We start from the raw sequence: 27,054 nt of genomic DNA, 5'->3' as shown, positions 1-27,054 counted from the left end.
GTTTTACATACGTGACACATAGTATTCTTCTTCAGTCAGAAAGGACCTGCACCGTCGTCGCGGTTGATTGTAAATTCTTGCACGCGACGTGTACACTTCTTGCGTATTTGCACGGTCAATATTCGCCAGCCACGCGATAAAGCGTCGCTTTATTTATGGAGGGTCAGTTGTTTTGCGTAAGAAAGAGGTCGCGATTTAAGCGTGAATCCCGAATCACCGCCATTGGGTGAAAAATGCCTGATCGAACGAGTCGCAAGAAATTATTTACATAGGCAGAAAACACTTTCAATATCGGTGGAAGACGAATCGCTTCGCTGATTAATTTACTTCGTTTCTTTCGCGTGTACGAACTGCTATTTCTTGCACTGAATATCTATGGCCAATTACGCAAGCCTATGTACACCTATTCAACATGGTATGCAAGTGCAAGGTAAACAGAGAATGCACTCTGTAATACAGCTGCTTGCATTAATAATGGAAGACTAACAATCGCGTTAACGTATTCGTGAGAACCAATTTCTATAAACTGTAACGTGTATCTGATAATGCGTGCGCCCATTTCTACAAATTTTATATTGTCGTACCAAACAAATTTTTTTATTCTTCAAATCCATTGTTCTTCGTTTAATCATTTATCGCCAACGGAATAAAACACATCTTTCAATAATTTTGAAAATAAAATACAAAATAAATAATACGAATCGTAGTTTCTGTCTTCTTTCTTTCGCGCATCGTATCGAACATTGCCTTGAAGATCAATGAATACTAAAAATAATTAATCATCGCCAGCAAAACAAGAAAATAAAAAGGAACTCGTATCGAATGGTACCGGTTGGTATTCTGAGAAATCCATGATTTATAAGACATTTTCAGTACGAAGGCAATGGATTTATTGGACTGATCAACCAAAGACGTCTGCTGTATCAATTGTAGTGCTGAAGTCATCGACTAAATTAACACCCAATCTACTATTCAAAGTAGATTCTACCATTCCACCAACGTAAACCTTTTACTAACATATCAGAGCATCGAATTAGACAAAAATATGCTAATAAATTAAAATAACTTCTTCGCCGCGAGACGCAACATTCGTCTGGAAATTTATCAATGGTTCAACGATCTCTCGAGTGATAATAACAAATGAACGCACACGCGTCGTGTCAACACTCCACTCGTCTATTCGTTCGCGACTATGTCAGAAAAATCTCCAAGCATTCGATGGACAGTCGTCTCGAGGTGTATTTCCTCGGCCTATAATAATGGTCTATCGACTGACTCGTCGCCACCGATAGGAGAGTCAATAAAACGCTGTCGAACGCAAAGTTTATCGACCTGTCGCGCATCCACTGCGTCGACAGCTTCGAGAAAAACCTGTCGTCAACTGACTGGAGATATATATCTTTCGAACTCGTTCGCGATACACCATCTTAATTCGCTCTTATGTAAACCACGTTGATAGGTTTGTTTAAAATATCGCAGGTGGCTGCTCATTTTTCTGCTTAATTGTTTAGAGTCGCTGGTCGAGCCTCAACTCGATCCAGTAGTTGACTAAACTAAATTGATATTAATTTTATTACAGAGGTTGATTCGTGAACGAGGAATAATTTTTCGTTAAACGAAACTGCTATTCATTATTCACGAATAAATTTTCAAATTTTCTTTTCCTTTCGATGGGAACGACGATGTTCTTTTGTTATGTATTATTATGATGAACATTAATATATCTAAACCGCGTATTCTCTACTCTAAAACACAAAAAGTTGTTACCATTTTTAATCCAAAGAGGTAAAGCATGAATATTACTTTTAATTCTTTAAGAAACCCTGTTACAAATATCCTAAGAGTATTCCACAGTGGCAATTTGTGGGCTAAACGAAAATACGAGAAATCTGATGAAATGGGACGATAAAAAACGGGAAAAATGGCACGGATCCGTTCGCGTCGGTGTCTATAGTCGTGGCTCGTGCAAAGATTAGGTCCGTTACTCGCAATTTATGCGCGCGTTTTACGTCCGTGTTTTACGGGAACCGGTTGCACAACCGAAACGAAAAAGAGTCAGTTTTCGCGATTAACAAAGCGTCGCGCGACGCAATCGCAACGCGGCCTATGGTAATAGGACACGGAACACTGACTTATTTCGCGATCACGCGACCATCGGCGGGGCTCCGCCTACGAATTCGCTGGAAACGATGCCGCGAAATCGCCGTTTTATCGCTGCATGGCCCACTTCTTCTTCCCTATCAAGCGCTGACACTCGTTCGCTATCGCCGCGGTGCCATCGCGAACAATGGCACAGCTACGAAGATAATTCCGAAGACATTGACGCGTTCGAGGCTGCATAGGACTCGAGAAATCCCTGGTCGATCAGGGAAACCGAAAGAAGTTTGATAATCTCGAGAAATTTACTCTGATTTTGAGGTATCTTCGTTGTTACTTATGCAGTTTAACGCTGAGTGCCAGAAGTACTCATGAATATATTTATGAAGCTAAAGTATCGTTCTTATGCAATTGGAAATTATCTAATCTAACATTTGCAACGGTAGTTGCTTTTACAAGTCGATCAAAATTCGCAAAACTTATCCAGCCTTATTTTCTTTAACACCTGATCATCTGAATGATCTTTTATTTGAATGAACTTTCATTGATTGAATTTTCACTTGAATCAATTTTGAATAAAGACCAAATACGCGTCAAAGAGACCTGTATTATTCGCGAAATATCCGAATACCTGTCTGTTAACAATGGCTGATTATTATAAATACCTGTGATAAGAAATTTCTTTGTAAATTACCAATCGATTCAATTTATGTTCAGTTTTCGTGACTTACCTGAAACAGAAAAGAAAATTCGAATTAGTGACAGAGAGTAACAGTTTTAATTTCTAGGTAGGTAATTTATTATGCGGATCCACGATTCGCAGTTTAGGAAAGAATACAGCAGTAGATAAACGGAAAAGTCATGTAATTGGCAAAATAAACGAAGGCAACGGTAAAAAATATTTTCACATATCAAGTTTCCCTACTACCATTCGCCAACACAATGGAATGATTCAGAAGCCATCTACGCTTCAAAAGGAGTCCATTTGAGGGGGCAGAGAGCTTCATAGAGTAAACGTTGCGTGAAAAATTCTGTGACACCTCAATAAAGAGGGTCACCGTCCCGACGAATCGCCACGTTACGTTTTACGTCCTCTCGCGTTAAGTGTAACGTCGTATTGAGCGCAATGAGGATCTAGGTCTAACGCTGTGTGCCAATTGTTACGTTGGCGCCTGCGAGACGCTCCCCTGTGCGAAATTAGCGTCGTTTCGCGGCATCCAGTAAACTATGTATGATTTTGATTTCGAAAATACGTAAACAGCAGAAAATAGAACTAGAGCATAAGAGATTATGCTCGAAGTCCTTCGAAGCCGGTAAGAAAATATCGTTACGAAGTAGACGGTTGAGTGTATGGTTAGGTCACTTCATACGGCTTTGTAGAGTGGCTCGACTCAAGAAATTTGAAAAGGACGAGGTGGATTTTAAAAGGATTAATTTTACTTGCAAAGGAAGATTGAAAAAGTGAGTAGTTTTGGGGTAACTAAGGCACCTAGATCAAGAGAACGTCATTCTTCAGATTTAGAGGAATTTCAGGAATAGAGGAATTTCAGGAATAGAGGAAATTTCAATTGTATAGAAACTGTCAGTTTCAGTTGTAAAGGCTCACATAAATGTTCATAATTAGTTTGGCAGTCAACGTGTTAATCTAGCCTTTAACTACCCAAAAAATGATCACTTTTTACCATTCTTCGATCGGTATAGAACTCAAATCCAACGCTGCCATTGTTGCTCGACTGATTAAACAGTATAAACTAAACAGTATAAACAACATTCCCCCTCCTAACTCGAGGTCCTAAAATCTCGATAATTCCCTGACGTCATTCCGATAATGCTACTGCTCCGATTTAAAATTCTCGATGAACGTTCCTTCATCTTTGCTCGCGGTGGCGACCTCGGGCATCCAGCGATGTGGGACACCGAGGCATCGCCTTGTCGATAAGAATATGCGAAGACCTTGACAGAGGCGACTCCTCCCACGAGTGACCAAGACAAGGGACGGTTCGTGCGTCGCATAACGACGCGGCTGCCGCGGTTTCTCCTGTCACCGTGTCGACTGGTCTAACCCGATTCAAACGAATTTCCCAGATGTTCGATACGATCGAATCGTTTCGACAGACGACACGGCGGTTGCATATGCTCGTGGCGCAACGCGCTTGAGAAATAATCCTAGAACAAACGGGCGAAAAAAGGAAGGCACGCGATTAATTCGACGCGTTCTCCAGCCACAATCGGTTGACTCTTGGGTGGAACACGTTTTCAATCATGATTTATGGTACCGAGATACCGAGATGGTACACAATCCTTATATTTCTGTTTTAGATAGTATTCTTTTGGTTCTAGATATTAAATGTCTTCTTCAGATACCATTTTTCCTGAAGTACCAGACTTCTACTCTGGGTACCACTGGACGTTACGTTACATTTCAGTTTTTAGGTTGTTCTTCTGTTTTCAGACATTAAATTTCATCTTCAAGTACCACATCTTTCGAGATACCTCACTTCTAACTTTAGGTGTTAAATATCTTTTTCGAAACCTATGCTTCTATTTCGGATACCGCTGTCCTGTTCGAAGACATGAAACGTTTCCTTCAGGTATTTCTCTTTGAATCCAGAATATAAACAAGAGATAGACCTGCGGGAGTAACGTATTGTACCTACAAGAAACGATCGATGTCTAAAATTGAGGATTAATACCTACGATAGTAGTACTCACAGTGTCCAGTCAAGAAAATGTTCTTTAGTGATCTGAAAATCGCGTTCAGTACTACACAAACGTATGGCATGTTTTAAATATTCTCGACTATGCAACCTCCGATATTCCAAAGGATCTACGAATACAAGAGAAAAAGAGAGCCGTGCAAAGAGAACTTCTCCGAAACCTAAGCCAGGCATCTCAGAAACAGAAGCCAGGGGCTCAAGAAAATTGTTGTTCCTGCGTTCCGTGCAATTACGCGACCGTGCTCTGCAATTCAATATTTCTCTTACAACCTGTCGCGCAAGCGTCCACCTGCCCGCGCATTCCGCGTGTATCAGCTACGAGATTAAAGCCATAGCCGCGATATCGCATCGCGTGTAACGTGGCTCGATCGCTTCGAACGCGAACCTACAAACCTGCGATATAATCGACTCTGGAGTGAAGTTAAAAAGAAGAAGAAATACAAAAAACGAAAAGAAAAAACGACGAAGGGGGGGGGGAAGGTGAGAAGAGAAAAATAACGCGTGTAAGCGTACGCGAAGGAGAAAGAGAAATATCGACATGCAAAGCAAAGGTGGCAGTCCAGCCGCCGGGGATTTGCCAATCATAACGTGATCGGTTATTGCTTGCCAGTCGGATTTCCAGGTGCATACCACGCCCTGGTACGTGCTCGCGAACCTTGAAAGACCAGCGACATTCCTTTTACAGGGCTGAACTGGAGCGTTCTCGCATAAAACGGCGCGCCGCGACGATGGAAACGTACGTTCGCGCGCGCACCGATCGTCGGTGAAATGCGCACGACGTTTCGCGCACCTCGTTCTCGTTAGCGGACAGGTGAGGTGTCCAGAGGACAAGGGGTATGTTGAGAACAAGTATAGTTAGTATAGGACATACTTTATAGGAACGTTTGTTGCTTGAAATTGAAGAGTGGGCGAAAATACGGAAGCACAGGGAGTCTGAGGAAGATACGTGGTGCTCGAGGAAGAAATGAAATGATTCAAAACAAAAAAAAAAATATTGGTACTCAAAGAAGTGTTAAACATAAAGAAGAAACCCGAAGTAGAACTATAATTCCTAAAATAGACGTGTGTTGCTTAAAATTGAAGAGCAGCAGCTAAAATAGAAGAATATTTCTAACAAGAACTCCAATTCCACAAATGGCACTAGGATGGTCTGGACGAGGAGCCATTCTGGCTCACGAGTTGAGCCATCTGTTTTAAAGTCACGGGTCACGATTGCTAGTAAGAAGGAACGTTCTCCTAACTCACATTAAAGGCGTCTCGCGATCAAAGAATTGAGAAGATAGAAGAAAGACGAAACGAGAAGATAGGTGCAATTACTTTGCCACCCAGTTGCGATGGAAAGATCGGAATTGATCATCGGGTGCGGTTTAGAACGAAGATAGAGTAACGTTTGGGGACATTAGAGCTGGAACTCCAGATTTGAAGTATAGGAAAGTTAGTTTAGGATGCATTTGGATAGTATTTTTGTTCTGAACATCTATCACACTCGATATATAATTTTCGAATTTCTTTTTTAAATGGTTTAAATTTTGGTAAATCAGTTGATGAAATATAACATTAATTAATTTTAAAAACAAATACTATCGAATGCACGGAAAACTGTTGCCTTAGTAAAACGAAATTAAAAATAATAGAGCAAGCGATAATAAATCTTAAGATACTGGGATAAAAAAAAAAAGTACACGGACTAAACAGCAACTAACAAGAAATTTAAGGTGTCGATAATTGTTTGTTCGATGTTTGGCTATGCAATTCGCGAGTTGATAATTCTGTGTACGCATCCCATGCGAAATGTCTAACACATCTCGAGAGTTCAGCGTTTCAACAGCTAATAGCTGACCTCCGAATGAATTATTCAGTTTACGTCTTCGGGTAGCGCCACCGTTCGAATTCAGTCCGAATTAATTCACGAATTTAGTACACGTCTCGCCGTAAACGTTTCGTTACCAACATTTTGTTGGGATTAATCGTTTGCGTCGTGTACGGACGCGAACCCAAAATCCAGAGGTGGAAACGTTTTAACGAAAGTTAAAGAAACAGTTTACGATAATTTGAAATTCTATTGGACAGTCTCGAATTGAAAACATTGATGAAAATTTCTAATTGAGATATGAAGAATAATAGAGTATTTTGTAATAGTAATGTCCTGTGTAAACAAAGCATAATGGAGCAAAAGAAATTGAATATTGGGAATTTCAATGAAATCAAAAATATCGAGAATTTCAATAAAATTGATAAACCAAGAATCACATTGAAATAAAAAGATTGAAAATATTTAAATGAAGAGTTTCGAAGGTCGTAAGTAAATCTGTACATTAAATGCGAAAATGTGCGTTCCTCGTGCCGTCAGTCGCGCATGATTAATTTGTCGCGTGACGCGCGGGGAATGGGATAGTAAGTTGAACACGAAACACAAAGGAACAGCAGGAAAAGAGAGACGAGGCTCGCAGCAGAAGAAAGTGGCTCGAAATCGGTGCACTAGGGCCTCTCGGCGAGGTCTTTTCATCGCTGGCCGATATTCGCCAGCCTTTAATTGGCCAGGCGATGTCGATGCCGTCGAGAAGGTAAGTCTTTCGCCTCGTGCACCGTATTTAGACTGTCGATTAATTATGCGCTCTTACCATACACGGTAGTCACCTGTTTCGAGCGCTCGTACACGCGCCTTTACGTCTTACTTCGGCTCGAGTGCTCTAAATCTATGGCCGCGCGTACGACGCCGTATACTTGACACCGTGCCAGGAGACACCATTCGAAAAACTTACGCGAAACTTTCTACAATTTTGAAGGTTAACGACACCCACGATCGTCCGCCGTTGCAGTTTCCCAGACTTCTTGGCAAACTTCTCTCTGCTTGAATATTTCAACTTTTCAGGGGCAGGAGGGACGGGGGAGGGGAAAATTTAAATATTCAACTATCGTAGAATTAACGGTATTTAAAATTATATCCGAGTAGTCAAGTGTTCGAATACTTCTTGACGGCTTTTTAACCTGAAGGCACGTTCGAATGTGCTATACTACACAGTGGTCCAAGAATGATATTCGAATATTAATATTCGTGGTGTGACGTTCGAATATTAGGATTACAAAAAATTATATTCCAAGAGTGATGTTCGAGCATGTGTAACCAAAGTTACAAAATTTTCGAAGAGCTATGGGAGAGGTGTTGTTTGAAAATTAATTCGTCGCGGAATTCTCAATCGAGAGGCAATATTCAAACACTCAAGGCCAACTCCAAATACAATAGCCCAGTAATGACCACTCGTAACCCGACGATGACTTGCGAAACGAACTCCATTAAGCAGCATTTCGAAGATTAATTTCGCCGGTGACAAACAAGTACAGTGCTATCGTCACACTGTCAACGATACATGCAAATTTTGCATTACTTAACGAGCACAGAATAAAAGGAATAATAACCGTAAGCTTTTGAACAATTGTCATTACTTCAGGCTATAATTTCAACATACGTTCAACTCTAGATACGAAAACCTGGCATGGCAGTAAACGTGACAGAAAGCACATTTGAAATAATTACCACCTTCTGTTTATACGAAAGTGTACAAGCCTCGAAACAATATTCGCTAGTTGCGATGCGAAAATAAGGATAGGGAACTCGTATCGCGTACTTGACCTTCTACACGAGTGGCATACGAAATGATGCACGCGATAAGGAAAAGTCGAGGAAAAGGCAACCTCGGGAAAAGTGAAAGCAAACGCGCGACGCGGTGATAAGAGCTGAAAAACTAACTGCAAGTGGGAAGTCCGGCGAACGATACAGGAATTGGAATCGTTCAAATTACATGTTACATTACCGTTGATAACAAGGTAATAAAGATAACGGGCAGGGGAAAAACAATGAAAACTCCAAGATCACGGAGAGAGGAGGAGGGTAAGCACGTAATACGCTGATAAGCTCGTGTACGTGCTCCGTGATTCTTTCATACTTATCAAATGAAATACCAGGGGCAGAGGTGGGTAAAATTATCTGGATGCAAAATTCGAGTAGCGAATAAAAGATAAAATAATGATACTCTAATAATAATATTCTTACTATTACATACAATCCATTGGTCAGTTTAAAATGTAGGTTTTGTTCGATAACAAGTAACGTCTGATTTATCAAACGAAATTATGTCTTCATTGATTTATTAATTTTTCCCTCTGTTTATGCCTTCGTGTGTTTCTTAATTTTGTCCTCCATTTGTCCACTTATTAAAGAGCCGAATAATTTCTATACGTAAGCATACAATTCCATAGAACTGAAAAATAGAAGAACGGAAACGAACACGAAAAAGAAATTCCGTTCTACCAAATTCTAAATTCGTTTTAATTTCGCTACCACCTTTGTATCCAATAAAAGAGCGCGTAACACAAAGTAACTATAAAGCTAACCTTTACCAAAGAAATGTATCAAACTAAGTAAAATAAAAGCCAAATTACCATGCACGGTATCCAAAGCGCGTAAAATAATTTCTTCCTCGAAAAATGCAAATATGAAATTCGAATTCAGCTGAAATTCTCGAAGAGACGAGAACGCAAACTCGTGCGCCCCGCGGTTCATCTCCAACGGCCAAGTAGCGTGTAAAGAAGGAAAACGCGCGAAAAGGGGGACAAGGCGTCGAGAAAAAACCTAAGTGGAAAATCTCTCGCGCGCGCGCGCGCGCTGGAAGCCGCACTTGACCCGCGATGCGCCCATAAAAAGGACAGAGGAGAAAAAGAAGAAAAAAAAAAGGGAAACGTCGACAAGAGTGGGGAAAGGTGGAAGGCGAAAAACGAGTGGGGGATGGAATACCGTGACGGTAGGCGCGGGCATTACGCTTTTGCGATGGAACGCGCGTCGTGAGCGCGCGTTTTAATGTCAAGGAAGGCGCACAACACGTTTTGCAACAATGCGAACGTGGGTTAACGGCGTTCTAGTACGGTGTCCTTTATGGTGGCCTGACCTCGAAAAAAGATTAACCCCTATCGCGACGAAAGCTTCCATATGTTGCTTCTTTAAATAGAAATATTCTTACTACGTACAATCCATTCGAGTCGGTTGAAAATTTTCAGACTCTACTACATACGTACGTGATCCGATGTGTCCGTCCACCAACGACACGTTCTACTGAATTCATTTCTGGGGCTACGTACGGAGGCTTCTGCTTTGGGAATTTATTTCGAAGAAATTAATGCGAGTCCCGACTGTACCTTTTACTAGACGATTGTGTACATCTTGAGGAGTACGCAAATTATTTTTTACATGTATATATATATGCTTCTGTTAAAAATGGCTCCGCACGCGGTTTGTTACAGACCTTTCAGAAGCTCTATCTGTTTCGAAGGGATTCGGGAATTAATTCCAAGGAACTGAATGGACATTCTGATTTTTCCTTTTACCTAATGATTATGTGCATCTTGAAGAATAAGAATGTTATTTTTGTATACATAGGTGCTAGTTTAAAATGGCTTCGCAGGTGCTTGGTAGAAAAACCGTTGTTAGAAAGATGAATTTACGCGCACACAGATTACTACTCCAGGCGTACTTTTATGAAATGTAATACGAACGTTACTCCTGGGATAAGCTACAACAATTATTCTTCCAAGGCTTGCAAAGAGTTGGGAACATAATGTGCCACATAAATAGAAATCAGAACTTCGCAACTGATTAATGAACCTAAGTAGGTTCATTAATCATTAATCATGCCAGGTAGACGAGTTTTTACTCCAACCGATAAAGAGGAGATTTCAACCGGAATCCTTGCCCTTTTCAGAAGCAGCGTTTCCATTTCACGTTGAAATTAGCTTTTGTTCGTAAGCTTCGGCGAAGGAAAAAAAAGATCTCGCTGCTGCCGCGCTCCGTTTCGCGTAGAGTGGGTAGCTTTTTGAATATTTCGCTGCTAAGAGTGCGATTTAAGCTAGGAGAATACCAGCTTCACCGGCAATATTTCCTGAACGAGACGAAGAGCGCAGCCTGTCCAAACTTTAAAATGAATTCTCATTTACAACGCCTTGGACCATAATTTCGTGAGCCATTTTCAAAGTATATACATATATACATATATATATAAAAAAAAAAAAACTTTGGTACTTTGAATAAATAGGATATTCGATAATATTCAATTTCGAGGGCAACTTATGAATTCTGAAATTGATTTGGTCGAAAGGTTGATAGAAAATTATTCAAATTTTGATTGCTCTGAATCTGAATGATCTGAAACTCCAAATCCACAGAATTTTAACGATCTAAAGGTCTAAATTCCTGGAATTTTAATCGTTTAAAATTCTATATCAAACCCTCCAAACTTTAAATCACCGACATGGTACACTGTTCCATTCGACCAACCAGTAACAGTCATGGCACAAATCGATTAGTTTAGTCGGCACGTCTAACCTAGATCAACAAATAACCTTCGATTAGGCGAACAGAAGATTGTCTCGTGTACGACAGGGGAATACTTTTCGCTCGAACAGCAAAGCGATACCTTGGAACTGTAAACACTAATCACGAGGAGGAATTAATCGACACGCAAGGAATCATACTCTCGGTAACGTTATTATTCAAAGCACTTAGACGAGCATCTCGCGTGATAACGATAGCAACGAGTGCCAGAAATAACTGATTCATAGAACCGTAATGTGCGAGATATCCAGCTATATAATGTCTCAAATTATAATTAACCATGTAATCAGTGTTTACTAAAGCGGGAGAATATTTCTTGAAAAGTCATTTGTTTGTACTAAACCGAACATACGATTCATGTTTGCTCAGAAATAACACGACACGTGCCGCGAGTCGATTCTATATAGCAGAGTAAAGCTCAAAGTTATAATAACGTGAAATTTTTCACTAAGCAAATGTTGAATTTAATTTATTTTCCCGAATGTGAATTTAATTTTTGATTGAATTTAAATTTATTTATTTACAAATCGATTCGTATAAATAATGATTTCGACTACTTCTGACGACCATAAACTGCCCGTTTCAAGCCTCCCACGATAGTCCGTGCCAGGATGTCCGGTTCACTGAGACAAATGTTTATCAACCGATAGTAGGGAATTCGAATAAGCGGTCAGTGGAACTTCCTCGTGTTCGACTGCGTATAAACTAAGACAAAACAGTCTACGACAAGCAGAAAAATATTATCGCCCCTATGTGGAAGCAATTAACATTAAAAATAACTTATCGATATAATTATTTCCCTATTGCTACGATTGAATGATTTTAAAAAGATGCTCGAACATCTAAGCTACGATTGAATAATTTTAAAAAGATGCTCGAACATCTAAGAGGGGTAGCTTGTGCCCTAACAGGCGCCTCTTAAACAGGATTGGATAGCAACACGTTTTCCAAATGAGACTTTCATTATTCTATAATAACATATAATTACTGAAGATTTCAGAATGACGCAGCCACAGATAACGAAGGTATACCTACTTCACATAGGATAAGCGAAAAAAGCGATACAAGTAAATGAATATTACGAGTGAAATATAATATTTCCCAACTCGTAATTGTATTCATATTCAAAACACACTACGTTTTAAAGGGACGAAGATTACAACTGAAGAAACTAAACCTATCTGAAGCAATATTGGTTCAACTATACTCTCACTTCTCCAACGGTAATTGTACCTCGAGAACCTCAATCATTCTCGATTCTCTAAAAAAAATCACCACTTGCAAGAAATTTCCACGGGGAGAAAAAATACGAACGTCGACGGAAGCAATTAGTTCTGTTTCCGGCTGACCACCCTGTATATGCTTCGTGCCCGCCGTTATGACATGTAAATCGATGGAAATTAATTCGCGAGTCTGTGGCGTTCGCTCGAACTAAACAAAGGAGAGCGAGAGAGAAAGGGGGACAGAAACAATTCTCGCGACCTAATTATCCGAGCACGATTGCGAACGATCCTCGAAATCGCGAAGCTCTGAGAGTCCCACGTGAAACCGGCTGCTTAACGGCCGTATCGCGATCGTAATAAGAGCGTTACACAACGTCGAGATACGACTCGCGATATTTTCGAGAAGCATAACCCAGTGCGCCCACGTCGATTCGCGCAGCGACAAGTGGCCCGTTTCGTTCGTGCATCTCGTAGTCTATTGTTTGCTATAGGTGAACCCGTGCTTTATCAGAGCCAGCTCTCTCCCTTCTGTCCCACCCTCTCCTCATCTTCGAGTTATTAGTCTAACGTGGGAGAAACGAGGGAGCCGCAGAAACGGATTCAGTGAGGATTCATCGCGGGCATTCTTGCCAATTTCTTTACACGGTGCGAGCGAATTTTTAACGAGTCGATTTTTTTTTGCAAAAATTCATTACGGGGAAAATTCTCCCATTTTTTCGAGAAATTCTTTGGGTTTACGCTGCGAACTATTCGAATGAGTCGTTGAATTTCTCAAAATCGGATGATTGCTATTCGAGTAGCCTCATTTGAATAACGACTATGGAATAAGACAATTTTTTACGATATTTGAGTAGTACAATTTGAGTACCATTACATGGAATTCATGTAGCACAGATGAAGCAGTGGTATTCGTGTAGTACCATTCGAATAGTGACGTACGAATATCGCTGTTCTAGTATCAATGTTCAGGTAGCATTATTTGAATGGTGGCATTCAAGTAATACTGTTCAAGTGGAAATATTAAAATAGCGATATTCAAGTAGCATTGTCCAATCAGAGATATGCAAACAGCGCTATTCAAGTAGCACTGTTCATATGTAAGAATGAATAAAAACATTATCCATCTCTACTTGAAGACACATTCAATGTGCCCGAAAACTGATATCTAATCTAAGCTAAAAATACAACATTGATAACCGTGAAATTCGTCACGAGTGAGAGCTTTTGCATATTCGCCACGAGTGGGAGCAATCGTCGATTTCGTCATCGACGATGTCGACGACCCAGCCTCGATTTCGACGGGCGATCGATGAGCGTTAAGCGCCACGGCAGCCGTGCGAAATTTAATTAAATCGCATTATCGGCCTGGTGAAAGGTGAGCGCGCTCACGTGAAATATTACGCCCATGGACGACGCGCAATGTCAAGTTGCGAACGTGATTCCCCGTGAAAAACTGGCCTCGAGTGATTTTTAACGACACCGTCCAGAGGAACGACCTCCCGATTACGATTGATCGTTCATCGATTTATGTAATTTTTAAGCGTGCTCGATTCCAAATGGGGAAACTTTAGTAGCTCGGTATGTTTACGAAAAGTCGGCTACTTTCTTTTTTTTTATGGAACAAGATTGCACTTCTATTTGTCGATCTGTGGATGGGATTTTTTGAAAAAGGTGGCCAAGAAATGAATAATTAAGATTTCTGAATTTGTGAAAATGATTTTTATGCAAAATGGGCGAGTACGTTCTGTTGTGCACATGTAACAAAGTTCCGCGAGAGTGAGTGCAAATATATGTTTCGAATTTTGATTGTTGAAGTATTTTATTGCATATTCGAAGTTTGTACAGGAATTCGATGAATTACCTACGTTGGCAAACCCGCAAATACGAGAGTTAAATACGGTACATGCGTTTGAAAGTTCTTCCAACCAAATTTGAAACGATTATTCACACGTACGTTTAAGTGAATATAGCGTGACCATATTCAAACATTTGCCAACTGTAAAAGCTTCGAAACAGAACTTTTAATTCCCGACTTTTGTGCTCGAATTTCCACTGGTCCATGTTTCTCTGACACGGTTATCTTCGATTCTGGCTAACCACGCCAGTCACCACGTGGTCACGCGTGCCACGCATGAACGATTTGGACATGATAAGAGCACCACCATCATCATGTTTAAAAAAACAGACCTCGCCTCTCGTTTGTCTTTTAAACACAATTGAAAACATTAATAAAATAAAATCTTCCGAACAATTTTTAGATAAAACTGAAATTTACAAAAATCACAACGAAATACTCGCAGCACGCGTTTTGATCAGAATAGATAGGGCGTTAAAAAAAATGATACTGAAAATAAGGGGACAATAACGCAAAAACCACAAAGCATTGACGAATTGCCAAAAATTGCAACACCTGGCGCAAACAAAAATTGTTGGATGTTTGCCAGCTCCTATTTCGTGAAAATTATCACAAATTAGCCGGAATTCCGCTTCCTCGATTCGCTATTTTATTACACTTGAACCGTGAAATTTAATCCCATGGTCAGGCACGGGTTAGGCGAACGTCAAAATTGCTACCTTTTGCTAACTCTAGAAGATTTCGTATCTCGAGAATTGATTTGTCAGCAACTAAATAGACGACCTTGGAGTAAATTTGTCTTTTTTGGATTATACAAAATAGTGGCACTGAAGGAGTAGTATTCGAACAATTAGGGATAACGCAATTTTTTATAACAACTCTTATAATAGAGAATTAATTTGACAAATTAATTTGTTCCTTCCCTTTTAATTACAAAGATACAGTTACACGTATAATAGGTTTATCTTGGCCTCGATAGTTTCAGTGCTAGAAGCAATGCCAATCTTCACGAATTAAAAGGAAAATAATTTAAACGTCGATAGACTAAATAACTGGCTACCTACTAAAATGTCGTTCACAATCGTCTTACTCGTGCTATCAATCTCCTTAATAAATAAAATGATCCTCCAATCGCTCTTCTTCGCGTCAACACGCGGCGCACATTCGCCGGTAATCTCCCGGCAACTTTGTATATATTTCCTTCCATCAACTCTAGGACTCCAGGCAATCGTCGCGGAACCGAGTTGGCAAATTACAATTGCAAGCAAGAAAGTTCAACAACGTACAACAAAGTCAAAGAAAGGAGGAAGCGTGCGAGTGAAAGGCTCGAGAAATTCGAGGCTCGTGGTTTCGACGATATCGTACGCGAGCCGTTTTCCATTGCGATGCAAGTTTAAAAAAAACGAGGAAAAATAAAGAAAAAGATGAAGGTAACAAGATCGATAACATTGTATCAGAACGCTGGGATAAGATAGAAGGAAGTGAAAGGTAGAAATAAAATTGGAGCGTTTGGCAGGAATTGCAACTTGCAGCTTCGTTAACGATGACTATCTTTGCCTCGAAGAGATCGGATCTGATTCGAGGAAGAACTGCGCGAATAATGAAAAAATCAAGATGAGAAGATCAAGTTTTCGCTTGATTTCTTCTTTAATTCAATTTTCAAAAATTTCAAAATTTTCGAAAATTTCTAATAAAAAAAGAACCAAGCTACAATCATGGATGGATTTTACTACAGAAAACTACCAAAAATAAACGACAAAATGATCCGGATAAGAAAGGGGAAAGTAAAAGTTGCGATCGAAGCCATCGGCTGAAATTGCAAGTCGAATCTCAATTAACCTCTGACTCGTTATAGATCGAAAACGAAACGATAAAAGCGATTCGAGACAATGCGTCGCAGCCGGAGCGAATTATCTGGGAAAAAATGGCATGTCGAAAGCAGGAAGTGTCCAGAGGGACGAGTGAAAGGCGTGATTGGAAAATTCAGAGGCGAGATTATTGCTCGATCGTCGACGCACGTGCTCGTCCGTATCGCGTCGCGACGCGTCACGTAACGACGCTTATCGCGTTGTTTGCTAATAGAACGAAACTCTCCGCCTGCGCTTAGGCGAATGCGTAATTTCGAAAGATTTCGAGAATCGTAGTACATTTTGTCAAGTTTTCATTTTAAATCATATTTGACTAATAATCAATTAATATACCAAATTTATTTTAAAAATCCCAGGTAGCCACAAACTTCTGAGTAGCAGTTTATGTGAAAATAGAATTAATTTTGTATTCTTTTATATATAAAATGTTGAACGAAAATTAATTTTTGGACGCATATTCCGAATAGTTTTGAAGGCTAGTGTACGCTAATTAAGTGTTTTCCGTCATAATTGGATACGATCGCGTTTATGTAACTGCGTTAGGTTTTGTAACTTGTGTTGCACTTCCTTCCCCCTGTGTTCTTTCCTCCGCTTGTCATAATGTAATAAAGTCGTTATCATTATCGAGCTTCTTAGGGTAAACATGCTCGGAATAGGGAAGTCGGTTTCATAATACTTAAGCAGACACGTTTCAATAATTTCATTAGGGTCACCAGCTCTCGAAAGTTTTGCGTCCTTCGAATTTAAACTATATTTTCTTGACAACGATGACAGACTTGTAATTAGACTTGATAATGTATTTTGAAGAATTTATTTTACTAATATACAATCCACGAGTCAGGGATGAAAAGTATGACAGTAATGAGAAATTATTAAATATACTATCTTTAGCAATAACGTTTGAAACGCCAAGGAGAAATAATTAGAGTACTCGATGATAAAAGGCATTGAAATACGGATAAAATTCGATTCTACAATTCTTCCCTACATTCCAATTTAATCGAAACGAAGAACTGAAACTCGCGTTGAGAGTTCAAATTGAGTTACTGCCACAACGAACAAAGCAAACATAGTTATACCCGAGGCCTTTGTATTCGTTTCACAATTGTATTAATTCCACCCCCTCGCGATATCATACAAAAGCCTATGCAAGTCGAGGAAACAAAATACCCATGTATTTATCTAAATATAATATTTTGTTTAAATTATCTTAAATATAATAATTCTGTGTCTTTACATTTACATAATTACTTATACCTCTAGCTTAAATAGAAATATTTACTGGCCACTTTGTGTAGTTAGACTCCTTGTTAGAGTACCACCCCTCATAGTAACAAACAGTTTTACAACCATATATGGTCTCTTGGTACGTGCGACTATGGAAAAATTAAAAATTGAATCCTTTCTCTTTCTAAATGGTAAGTTCACCTTGGAAAGGCACAGAGTGAATCTCTACGTCTAATAATTTAACAATTGTACAAAAACTCATGAAAGACGATTTGCACGATCGATCTCAGTGGTCTCGCGAATGTTCCAAATTCGCCAGACCGTCCAAAATATTAAATCGTCGCTATTCGTCAACGAGTTAAAAACAGGAAACTGTTCGCATCGTGCATGAGCCGTCGGACAGTCGAACAAAAGTCCGAAGTCTCGACGAGTCCGCGCCGGATTACATCGAAGCGACACGACTCGTAACCTTCAACACCGTGGCGACGGGTGAACGCAAGCACAAACATGGAAAATTAAATACCGTGGTACGAGAATAATACAATTTAACGGCGAACACAGCAGCGGGCGAAGACGTAAAAGTGCGCACCCTGTGGGGATTACACTGGCACAGAGAGAGGAACAGCCTGTTGCACTATCTACCGCCACGGAACACGCAACGGTTTGCCCTAGGTCGCGTCTCTCGAACGCGTGTATTCTCGAACGGGATTTCGTAATCGTTCTAACAATACCGCGATCAATCGGCCGTCAAACAAGAAATCTGCCCCGCGACGAAAATGGGCCAAATATCATTCGCGAATAACGAAGACAAATTTTACATTCGCAAGATTACACTCACGTTTCATTTCTATTCTTTCGCTTTTTTTTTTTTTTTAAATATTCGTGCTTCGTAATGGACACCTACGCGAGACTCTGGAACGGTCAATCGAATGAATCGCACATTTTGATTCGTCAGCCGTGAATAGAATTCGTCCAGTTCTGCTTCGTCGTAATGGAAGAAAGCGGTGTTTGTGTCGAATCATCGGAATGTAAATTATAGAATGGAATCGTTGTTTCAGGTTGAACGAACCGAAGCTCGTTTGAATAACTAATCGAAGTGAGAATACATCGCTATATGAGGTGTTTTCATTCGTCATCTATTATTCGAGGAAAATATTCCTCGTTTCTGGCCCGAAGCCAGCGGATGTGTCTAATTGCGAGCGATAGAGAATATTGACGATCTCGAATAAAGTTTTATTCTTACAAAGTGAGATATAATTCGATTGCGTAATTCAAACTGTAATTTTGTTTCGACGAGTAACGGCATCGAATGTTACTCGTTTCTTTTATTTCCATTAGAATTTTGTTCGTTACTGTTTCACGGTAACAGTTATGCGTTGGTCGTGCGTCATGAATGAATTTATGTCAACGCGAATAACTTCGATCACTTAACCGCGATCTTGCTGTGATCGGTATCGCGAACAACCTGTTGACTGCGTAATTAAGCGCGTTACGCGTTAGGCACTATCGTTAACCTTAGCAAATCCGCTTGACATTCCCAGGCTGCATCACGATCGAACCACCGACACAAATTAAATAATCTAATCTCCCCGTGTGTCCATAATTAAAAAGTGACTCGACGAACGTCCCATCGCGATCTATCGCGACCTGGTACGATATATTGTGTCCTGTTACTTATTTATTCCAATGACGATGCATGGAGATCATGGAATAATAATTTTGATCTTTGTATTTTAAAAATAATTTTTCTACCAGAATACGAAAATTAAAGCATAATAATGAGTGAAATGTTTGTGATACAACAATAATTTCCCTACATGGAAAATGATTATATTAATTTATATTATTATATTCGCGCAATTATCTTTCCGTGTATGGTCTGCACGAGCGGTACCTTAAAATATTACTTACTTGAATCGCAACTAAGTTAACTACGAGTGGACACCATGTGGTGTTAACGAAAACTACTAACAGCCAAGAGTGGCCAGAAGATTAAAGTGTTCCATTATGTTTCACCGTGTTACAGGAGAAAGAACAATTTCGTACGTTTCTCGGAGTACCGCGGGAAATTTAATATCGTGTAAATTGTATCGTTGCAAGAGTAGAAATATACTCGAAATATATATCTCGACGTTCGGGGGATACAAGTAACAAATCTAATAATAATAATTCAGAAGTAATCTTACTTCATGTATTTATCCCGTCAATTAACGACACTTAATTTTCATAAAAATTTCCCTGATAAAATCTTGACTACAAACGAATAGTATCAAATGCAAGTTCAATTTATTATACGCTACTCTTTGTTCCACCTGAAAGTAGTATTTATTGCACCAAGGACGCGCGGATACTTTCACGCACTCCTAATATAGAACTCATAACTCGGCTCGCGGAACTATAGCGAGAGGAAAAGATGAGGATTGTGTGCAACGATCATAAATGCGAGAAGATTTGCCTCGAGAACGGGAGCATAAATATCTGGGATTGCGAATGCTTCCTGTTTCGGTCGCTTCGCAGCCGTTTATCCCGATATGATTCAAACAACGAATCGGCTCGCTTCGTTTCAAACGATTATTATTGGTTCACCACCTGGAATGTATGTGTAACGTTTGCCAAGATATCCAATACACTTTCGAAGATCCAACGCGCTATTATAAGTTGCATATTCGTACAGAAACATCAACTATAACTCTTGCATTTCTATCGCTACTATTATTATCGAAGGTCTTACCCTCTTGAGAGGTGAATTTTAAATGGATTTTTCTTCACTACTCGAATACACTGACTTTAGAATGCCGCATTTTTTGATTCTAAAAAGTATTGTGATTGTATGTAATGGACATTATGACATTAAAGCTAACGTAACACATACGTATCAATATCCTTCAAGAGGAAAGATATTGCCGAATGTTTTTAAATTTATTAACCGATGAATCGAACAATTTTTAACTTATTTCAATTTAATTAATTTTGAAATCGATGTGAGCCGATCCAATTGTTTAGTCGAATAAGGACTTGCTATTTCTGGCAAACAGTATCAAAGCGAAAGCAAAACAGAAAGACAGAGAAAAGTGGTTGATCGACGAATAAAAAGGAGAAAGAAAATACCCTCGCAAGAAATAGAGCGGATTAGAACTTCATTATCCTGAATTATTACGGATGCAATTAGCAACAGGCTTCTTACGTCGTATTGTACTGAATATTCTAATCCTGCACACCGTATACGTATATCAATGTCGGAAATACTAAATTATTATCACATCGGCTCCTGGTAATTCAAATGATGAATGTGGTATATTATTTTAGATCTGATTACTATTCTACAATATGACGTAAATTCCGTTCGCTTTATCTAAATGTAACACGTCGAATCACTATAGTTCGAAATATCAATAAGAATGTGTCCCTTCCGTTACCAATGAACTAATCTAAACGACGCAATTCGCAATCAAATATTCTCGGAACACAATTGCGTTTGAAGTACAAACCAAGGAGCGCGAAATGTAAACATGGTTTCATCCACGGTTCTAAGAATTTGAGCAAATGCTTGGCCTTGAACGGTTTGAAATTTCCCGGAACGTAACGTTATGATTGCGAAGGACTATTGTGCGCGACAATTTCACCTCGAGAGAAAACAATTTTCCGATAATTAATGTGGTACGCTGAACTCGCTACTACAATATCGATTCAACGATATTTTCTATTACAAATTGAATAATTGAAATTATTTTTGTATTATTTAAATGACTACAGGGTATTGGAGACGTTTCAGAATAATCAAACTCGGATATAATTACCATCAAGGGACAAAACTTGATTTGCTATAATTCTTATTAATTATATTAGCGAGTTAAACGTACTTTCCACGAAAAAGAACGTAAAGTAACTCGATAGTGGGTGCAGAACTCAATTCCAAGTTCATTCCAATTTATAATACACTCGTAGATTAATATTATGTTTATACCTTGAAGAAGACCTACAAAAGTCGAATACGTTACAGCTAAATACATAACACTTGATTCGACCAGAACCAATCACGTGTCGCTGCTTCTCGATAAGAACTCGTCAATTAAATTATTAAAAAGAACCGATACATCCACGTAGTCCTGCATTATTTACACTAACACGAATGAAATAAATGAAAGTACAATATCTACGCAATAATTCTGCCCTCTAGTTGAAACGTTCGATAATTAATTGCTTGAAAGATATTTCCGTTGAACAATTTCTGCTTAGCCATCGTGTTACTTTTACTTTGAATTTCACTCAGCTGTGCTGTTACGTTTCCGCTGGAACAAAGAACGCAGGGGAAAAAGGGCGGAAAAAAGGTATTTACAGTCACGGCGAAAGGAAGAAAAGGACTCCGAAAGGTCGCGCTCCTGCTCGAGCGATACACGTTCTAGAAAGAGCTGATCGTGTATCCGCGTTCACGGACACGTATATATGTATAGTCTTCGTTTTCAAATTACCATCGTCAAAGTAAACGCGAGCAGCATCGACACTCGAACGTGGAAAAAAGAACAGTTTCGAAAGGAGCGCGACACTGAAAATTCGAATCGGCGACGCCTCGTTGGAATACCGCGAGCTACACAATTTTCTAGAAACTTCTAGTTACGCGGCGCACGAGCGTCGGCGTCGCGTCGCTGCCTCTCTGCGAACGTTCTCGAAGCTCGAACGTGGTCGACGCTGTAACGAACGGATCGCTGGGCTCCAAATCGATAGGCAGATGTACAAAGTTGAGCAAAAAGTTCGTTCGGTGTGTAACGCGTAAATGAAAAGCGATTTCTCTTAGGCAAGGAAACATCTGTATTTAATAACACAGATATTCTCCATTTCGTTCCATGATCTTTCCCTAAACAATTGATCCAAGTTATGTTTAGCAACCCCTTCAGAATTGGAGCTCTTTTTCCACTTGGCGAATTTTGTAAAAGTCAGAGATGAAAATCGGAAAATTCTTAAAAGTTTGTTGTTCGATAATAAAATTAAGCGTTCGCTGTGAAGTGATTTTAAACAATAGACAATCGAAGTGAAGTTAGTAAACAGAACGAACTTTTTTGCAAACTTCATAATAACGATGAAAATAATCAGATAACATACTCGGTAATATCGATACGCATCGATTCCCAACTATCGCGTTCAAGTATTGAACAAGTATCGAAATGGTAACGATAAGACAGACTTGTTGATGCTTCGAAAATTGTATCGATATAATTCAAAATACTCCCGTATACGAGGCAACGGTGTAACTGATACGATATCGTGGTTGGGCAGTAGTAAAATAAATTTTGGTAAAAGTTTATTTCGATAATAGTTATGTAGATAACTACGAATTACGACGATCCAGCAACTTTTACATATTTGAACAGTTGGTTTGCTCGTCCATAAATAAATAAATAATCGCGCGAATTTGAAGCGATTTATGATGTGTGATATGTACAGCATAAAAGAAAAAAAACGACGTAAACGACGTAAAAAAGTATGTAAACGACACGTTCGCTTGGCAAAAGCAAGGAGTGGGGGGAAATACGACAGCAAGACAGCTGTTTTCTAATGAGGAATCAGCTGAGAAAGGTCGAGAAACGAAATATTCATTATCTATCGATTGACACGGGCCGAAACACCATCAGTTTGTTTGATTTCCGATGAGAATTGTAAGCAGGTATCAAACTAGTTGTAATCGATACGCATCGACACGACAGTCGCGTGTCTCCAGAACTCCAAAACCGTTTCTAATCGTTCCCTAGATGAACCGATACGCGAGACTCGATGTCTAACGTCAATGTATCGATAATATTTACACAATTCTCGGACCGATCACTGAAGGTAGTTTTCGAACGCTACCATATGGAGCAACGACGGTAAACAGCGTACAGAGGGCCGACGTTAGAACCACCAGCGCCACCATGCCTCTACTAATTCGGCCGCCCTCCTATGTAACTGGTGTTACAAAATAAAAATAAACGAAGTCTGCGTACTCGAATTCCCAGCAATACGCATCGATATAACAATCGATATGCAACGATATAATACAATGCAAAGTACTGCCACGAGTAGTACAGTTACTCCAAAAGTATACCTTGCCTGCTTCTAAACCAGAGAAGCTCGTTAAAGCTAAACCTAAGATATGATAATCCTTCATTTCATGCGTACATTTTTCATGTACGCGATTCACTATTCGCATCGTTCGATTGATCGTAAAGTCGGCCCTGACAGCCTATGTATAACGTTCGTGTACTCACATCGTGTAAGAGCCTCTTCTCGATGTCGTCGGGACGCGGTAACACGTCACGTCTCACAAGCGTTGATCACCGGTGTAGAAGCACGGTTACATGTATCCGATCCCAGCGTTCTCCTGTGTCCACTGTATGATCTGCCCTCGCATACGATGCTCGTCCGGCACCGGCACGTGACGTTTCGACCGGCTACCGAACCGAACCGAACCAGAGAACAGAATCGACGAGAAGCAACGTTTAATTACGTTCCTCGGCGGTTAGTCTCACGCTCGACGGTTGCACTGCACGAAATCGTCACAAACAGACGCGTTTCGTGATAGCTCTTCTCGATAGCGACCACCAACAATAAACTTCTTAGTGATGGACGAGATTGGCTGCTGCCCGTCGTCGTTGGACGGGCAGACGCGAACGAATCGTATCGAAGTTGCCTGTTTCCGATCGACTTCGATCCTACGTGTTCATCGTCGTAACCGTCTCGATGTAGATGGTAAACACACAAGGTCGAGCGGGGAATATACGAACGTACCGTTGCCGATCAGTTACGGACCGACGACGAAGAGAAAAACGTTACGAATCAACGGGGACCGGTTTACACGTCGACGACTGAGAGAACAAGTCGCCGCGGCGAACCAATTGACACTGACAGCGGCGTTCAACTCGAGCGCGCACGCACTCTGGCTTCCCCCACTCGCGCCACCTTCCCTCTTACCGTGAACACCTTCCCCTTCTACGTGACGTACCCCTTCCCCCCACGCTTCGTTCGACCCGGCAAACGCTCGCGAACGTCATCGACGCGACGCTGCTCATCCCTCTCGGCGTCGCGACGTTTCCACGCGCTCCTGAATCACGACTCGACTCGATTTTGACGTGCAAGCGTTTGCGCGCCGCCACGAAAAGCACCGAGGTACACGCCGGCCGGCGGAATGACAGCTTACGCAAGCGTCACTCGGATATTTTTAAGCCCACGGATTCCCCGCGAATTCTCGCGCCGATAATGGAGACGTTTGCCCGCGATTTTCCACCGACCGAATTCCCGCCTCATGCATCATGGACGTTCGCGCTAAAGATTATTTTCCCTTGATTTTACTCGTTTTGAAAAACTCTTTACAATATGTTGACTCTCGTATGGCCTGAATTATCCTTATAGAATCATGTTTTAACGTACTCTAACGCTGAAACCTAATATTTTATTTCGCAGTTATAAAATTACTCCAACGCCGAAGCTCAATATTTTCCTGTTTCCGTGTTGTTCTCAGCGTTTCCCGACATCTAGAACTGTCTATAGACGCCTATAACAGCTCCCGCAGCCTATAGGCGATCGTTCTCTAACAATCAGTTAAATATTTCCACATCGATGAAACTTTTGAAGAGTTGTCGCCCTACTTTTCCACGCTCCTTGCGGCGATAGGGAATTTTCTAGACCGATGCCCTACGCCAGTGATTCTTAACCACCGTGCCGTGAAGATATCGCCACTGTGTCGTGGATGTTTTGCGAAGGATCTCGCATAAATTTTTCATCTTAACAGCTTTAAAAACTGTTGCTGCGTAATTTAACGTGGGATCATATTTATCGAATTTACCAAACGAATTTCATTTCATTTTTCTTGATTTGCCGACTCGAAGACTCGGAACGTTTCAAATAATTTCATATTTAAATTGATTTTTGTCTTGTACCAAGTTTTAGCCAATATTACATTTACACTTATACTACATATTTATGCTTCTTTCGAATCAAATTTTCCTCTTCCAGTGAATGTATATTTTAGAAGCAATTAATTTCTGAATTCCTCTCGTTACAATTATTCACGATAAAGAACTGGCCTTTTTCTCCTCTAAATTATTCGAGTACAAGGCGACTAATAATTCTCTAAAAGCGGCCTTAGCTTAAAAAGGTGAAGAATCATTGGTGTACGCTGTCTGTGAGCGGTTCTTCCGGCAGTGAATGCTCTTCATGCAAAAATCCATTCCGGGGTGCACGCGGAAAAAGGAAGACGGTAATTAATGCAATTAAGATGCAACGTGGCAGACAGGCGCCCCAAGAGTGCATCGAGATACACACGCACGCGAAGAATGTTACGACGCGAATGAAATTCAACACGCAGAGACGAACGTTCTCCCGGTGTTTCCATAACGTGTGCATAACATTTTCATAATATTCACGTACGATAAACGTTAACAGGTCTGGCGTACACTCGGTGTTCCCCGCTACGCCTTTATCGCGTAAAAACCGTAACGAACGTAAATAGCCGCTGGATTCAATTAGCTGGTTATGAAAACGTGGATAATCGACACTTAGCAAATTAGAGACGACGGAAAACGGTTTCGTATCTACGATCAGGGATGCGTGTTACGACTTGAGAGTCTCGATATCGGAAATTTTATTCGAGGAATGAATAAGCACACTTTTTGTAACGATTATTCTACATTCAGGTTTCACTCGTTCAACGTGAAATATAATTTCTAACTAACGTTTAACTCCGGAGGAATGTTGACTTTCGTTAATTTATCATTAACACAAAGCAAACGGTCCTTTGAGTGGTAGATGGCAGGCTACGCGCATTCGATAGAAAAATACGTCAGCTGAGTTCCAAAGACATTTTTAGGTCAAGCAGTTATTGCAGGTTACTGACTCTGGTCGTTAGTTTCATGTCGTGGTGTTGGTTGCTATGTAGCTTTTAAATGGAAACCGCGGTTTGTCTATTCTTGGTTCCCGTCGTCGATACTCGCAGAGGCATAAGATTCCACGCGCTTCTACAGTCTATCGTTGTAACTCGACGGTACAATCCTACTGGTTGTTATTCTGCGTAAACAAATGAAACGAAAATGTCGAATAAAATTTCTTCGTACGAGGCTCTGTTTTCGAGGAAAACAATATCGAACATTCCTCGAATAACCACGCGATCTTTGGCTTACGTGTCTGTCTATTACTAGTCATTTCTACTTGATCTCTATCATTGCCAACCACATAGACGGATAACGCACTCTTTCAACTGAATTGACGAATAATATATGATCTTTAAGATTGCAATATTTACTGTCAAAGGCTAAAGATGTTTATCGACTTATTCCTGGCGAAAAAGTTTATCCAAATGTAAAGTAACACATCTCAGTTTGTATGAAACGTTACATCTGAAACTATTTCATTAAAACAATATGCACCTGATTAAATTTTTCCACGCATGGTATACATCCCTTAATTTTCATCTATATCCAATTATTCTTCCATGGTATAAAAAGATCCTCAATTTTCAGTAAAAATTAAAAATCCCCTCGACAAACGAACGTTTTGAAATACGCAAATATTTTCTGGGACAGCGTAATATACCAATTGGTTACATTTCACCCGACACAGATTGTTCATACGGGCAATTAAAATACCGCGATCCGTCGCGCACTTTTTCCTCCATAAACTTCCATGTGTCACTCGATCGTTAAGCGTATTCAGGTTCCCG

The 27,054-nt window shown here is 40.2% G+C and overlaps 1 protein-coding gene and 1 long non-coding RNA gene across 4 annotated transcripts in view; one reads left to right on the top strand and one right to left on the bottom strand.

Moving 5' to 3' along the window:
- The window catches only part of LOC128889553 (uncharacterized), a 133,220-nt gene that overhangs the window by 43,940 nt on the left and 62,226 nt on the right, over positions 1-27,054 (top strand). The gene's annotated exons all lie outside the window — the stretch shown is intronic.
- LOC128889549 (terminal nucleotidyltransferase 5C) overlaps positions 1-27,054 on the bottom strand; it is a 120,724-nt gene that overhangs the window by 37,570 nt on the left and 56,100 nt on the right. Inside the window, exon 1 of one of the 3 annotated variants that reach the window (XM_054147271.1) lies at positions 23,609-24,245. The exons of the other annotated variants lie outside the window; for them this stretch is intronic. The gene's annotated coding sequence lies outside the window, so the exon portion shown is untranslated. Of the gene's footprint in view, positions 1-23,608; positions 24,246-27,054 lie in introns of those variants that run through there. 3 annotated transcript variants of the gene reach the window in all.

This window comes from Hylaeus anthracinus, unplaced genomic scaffold, assembly GCF_026225885.1.
Source record: "Hylaeus anthracinus isolate JK02 unplaced genomic scaffold, UHH_iyHylAnth1.0_haploid 11997, whole genome shotgun sequence".
Classification (NCBI taxonomy): domain Eukaryota; kingdom Metazoa; phylum Arthropoda; class Insecta; order Hymenoptera; family Colletidae; genus Hylaeus; species Hylaeus anthracinus.
The sequence above is the reverse complement of the archived record's forward strand: the minus strand, read 5'-3'. Positions and strand labels throughout refer to the sequence as shown.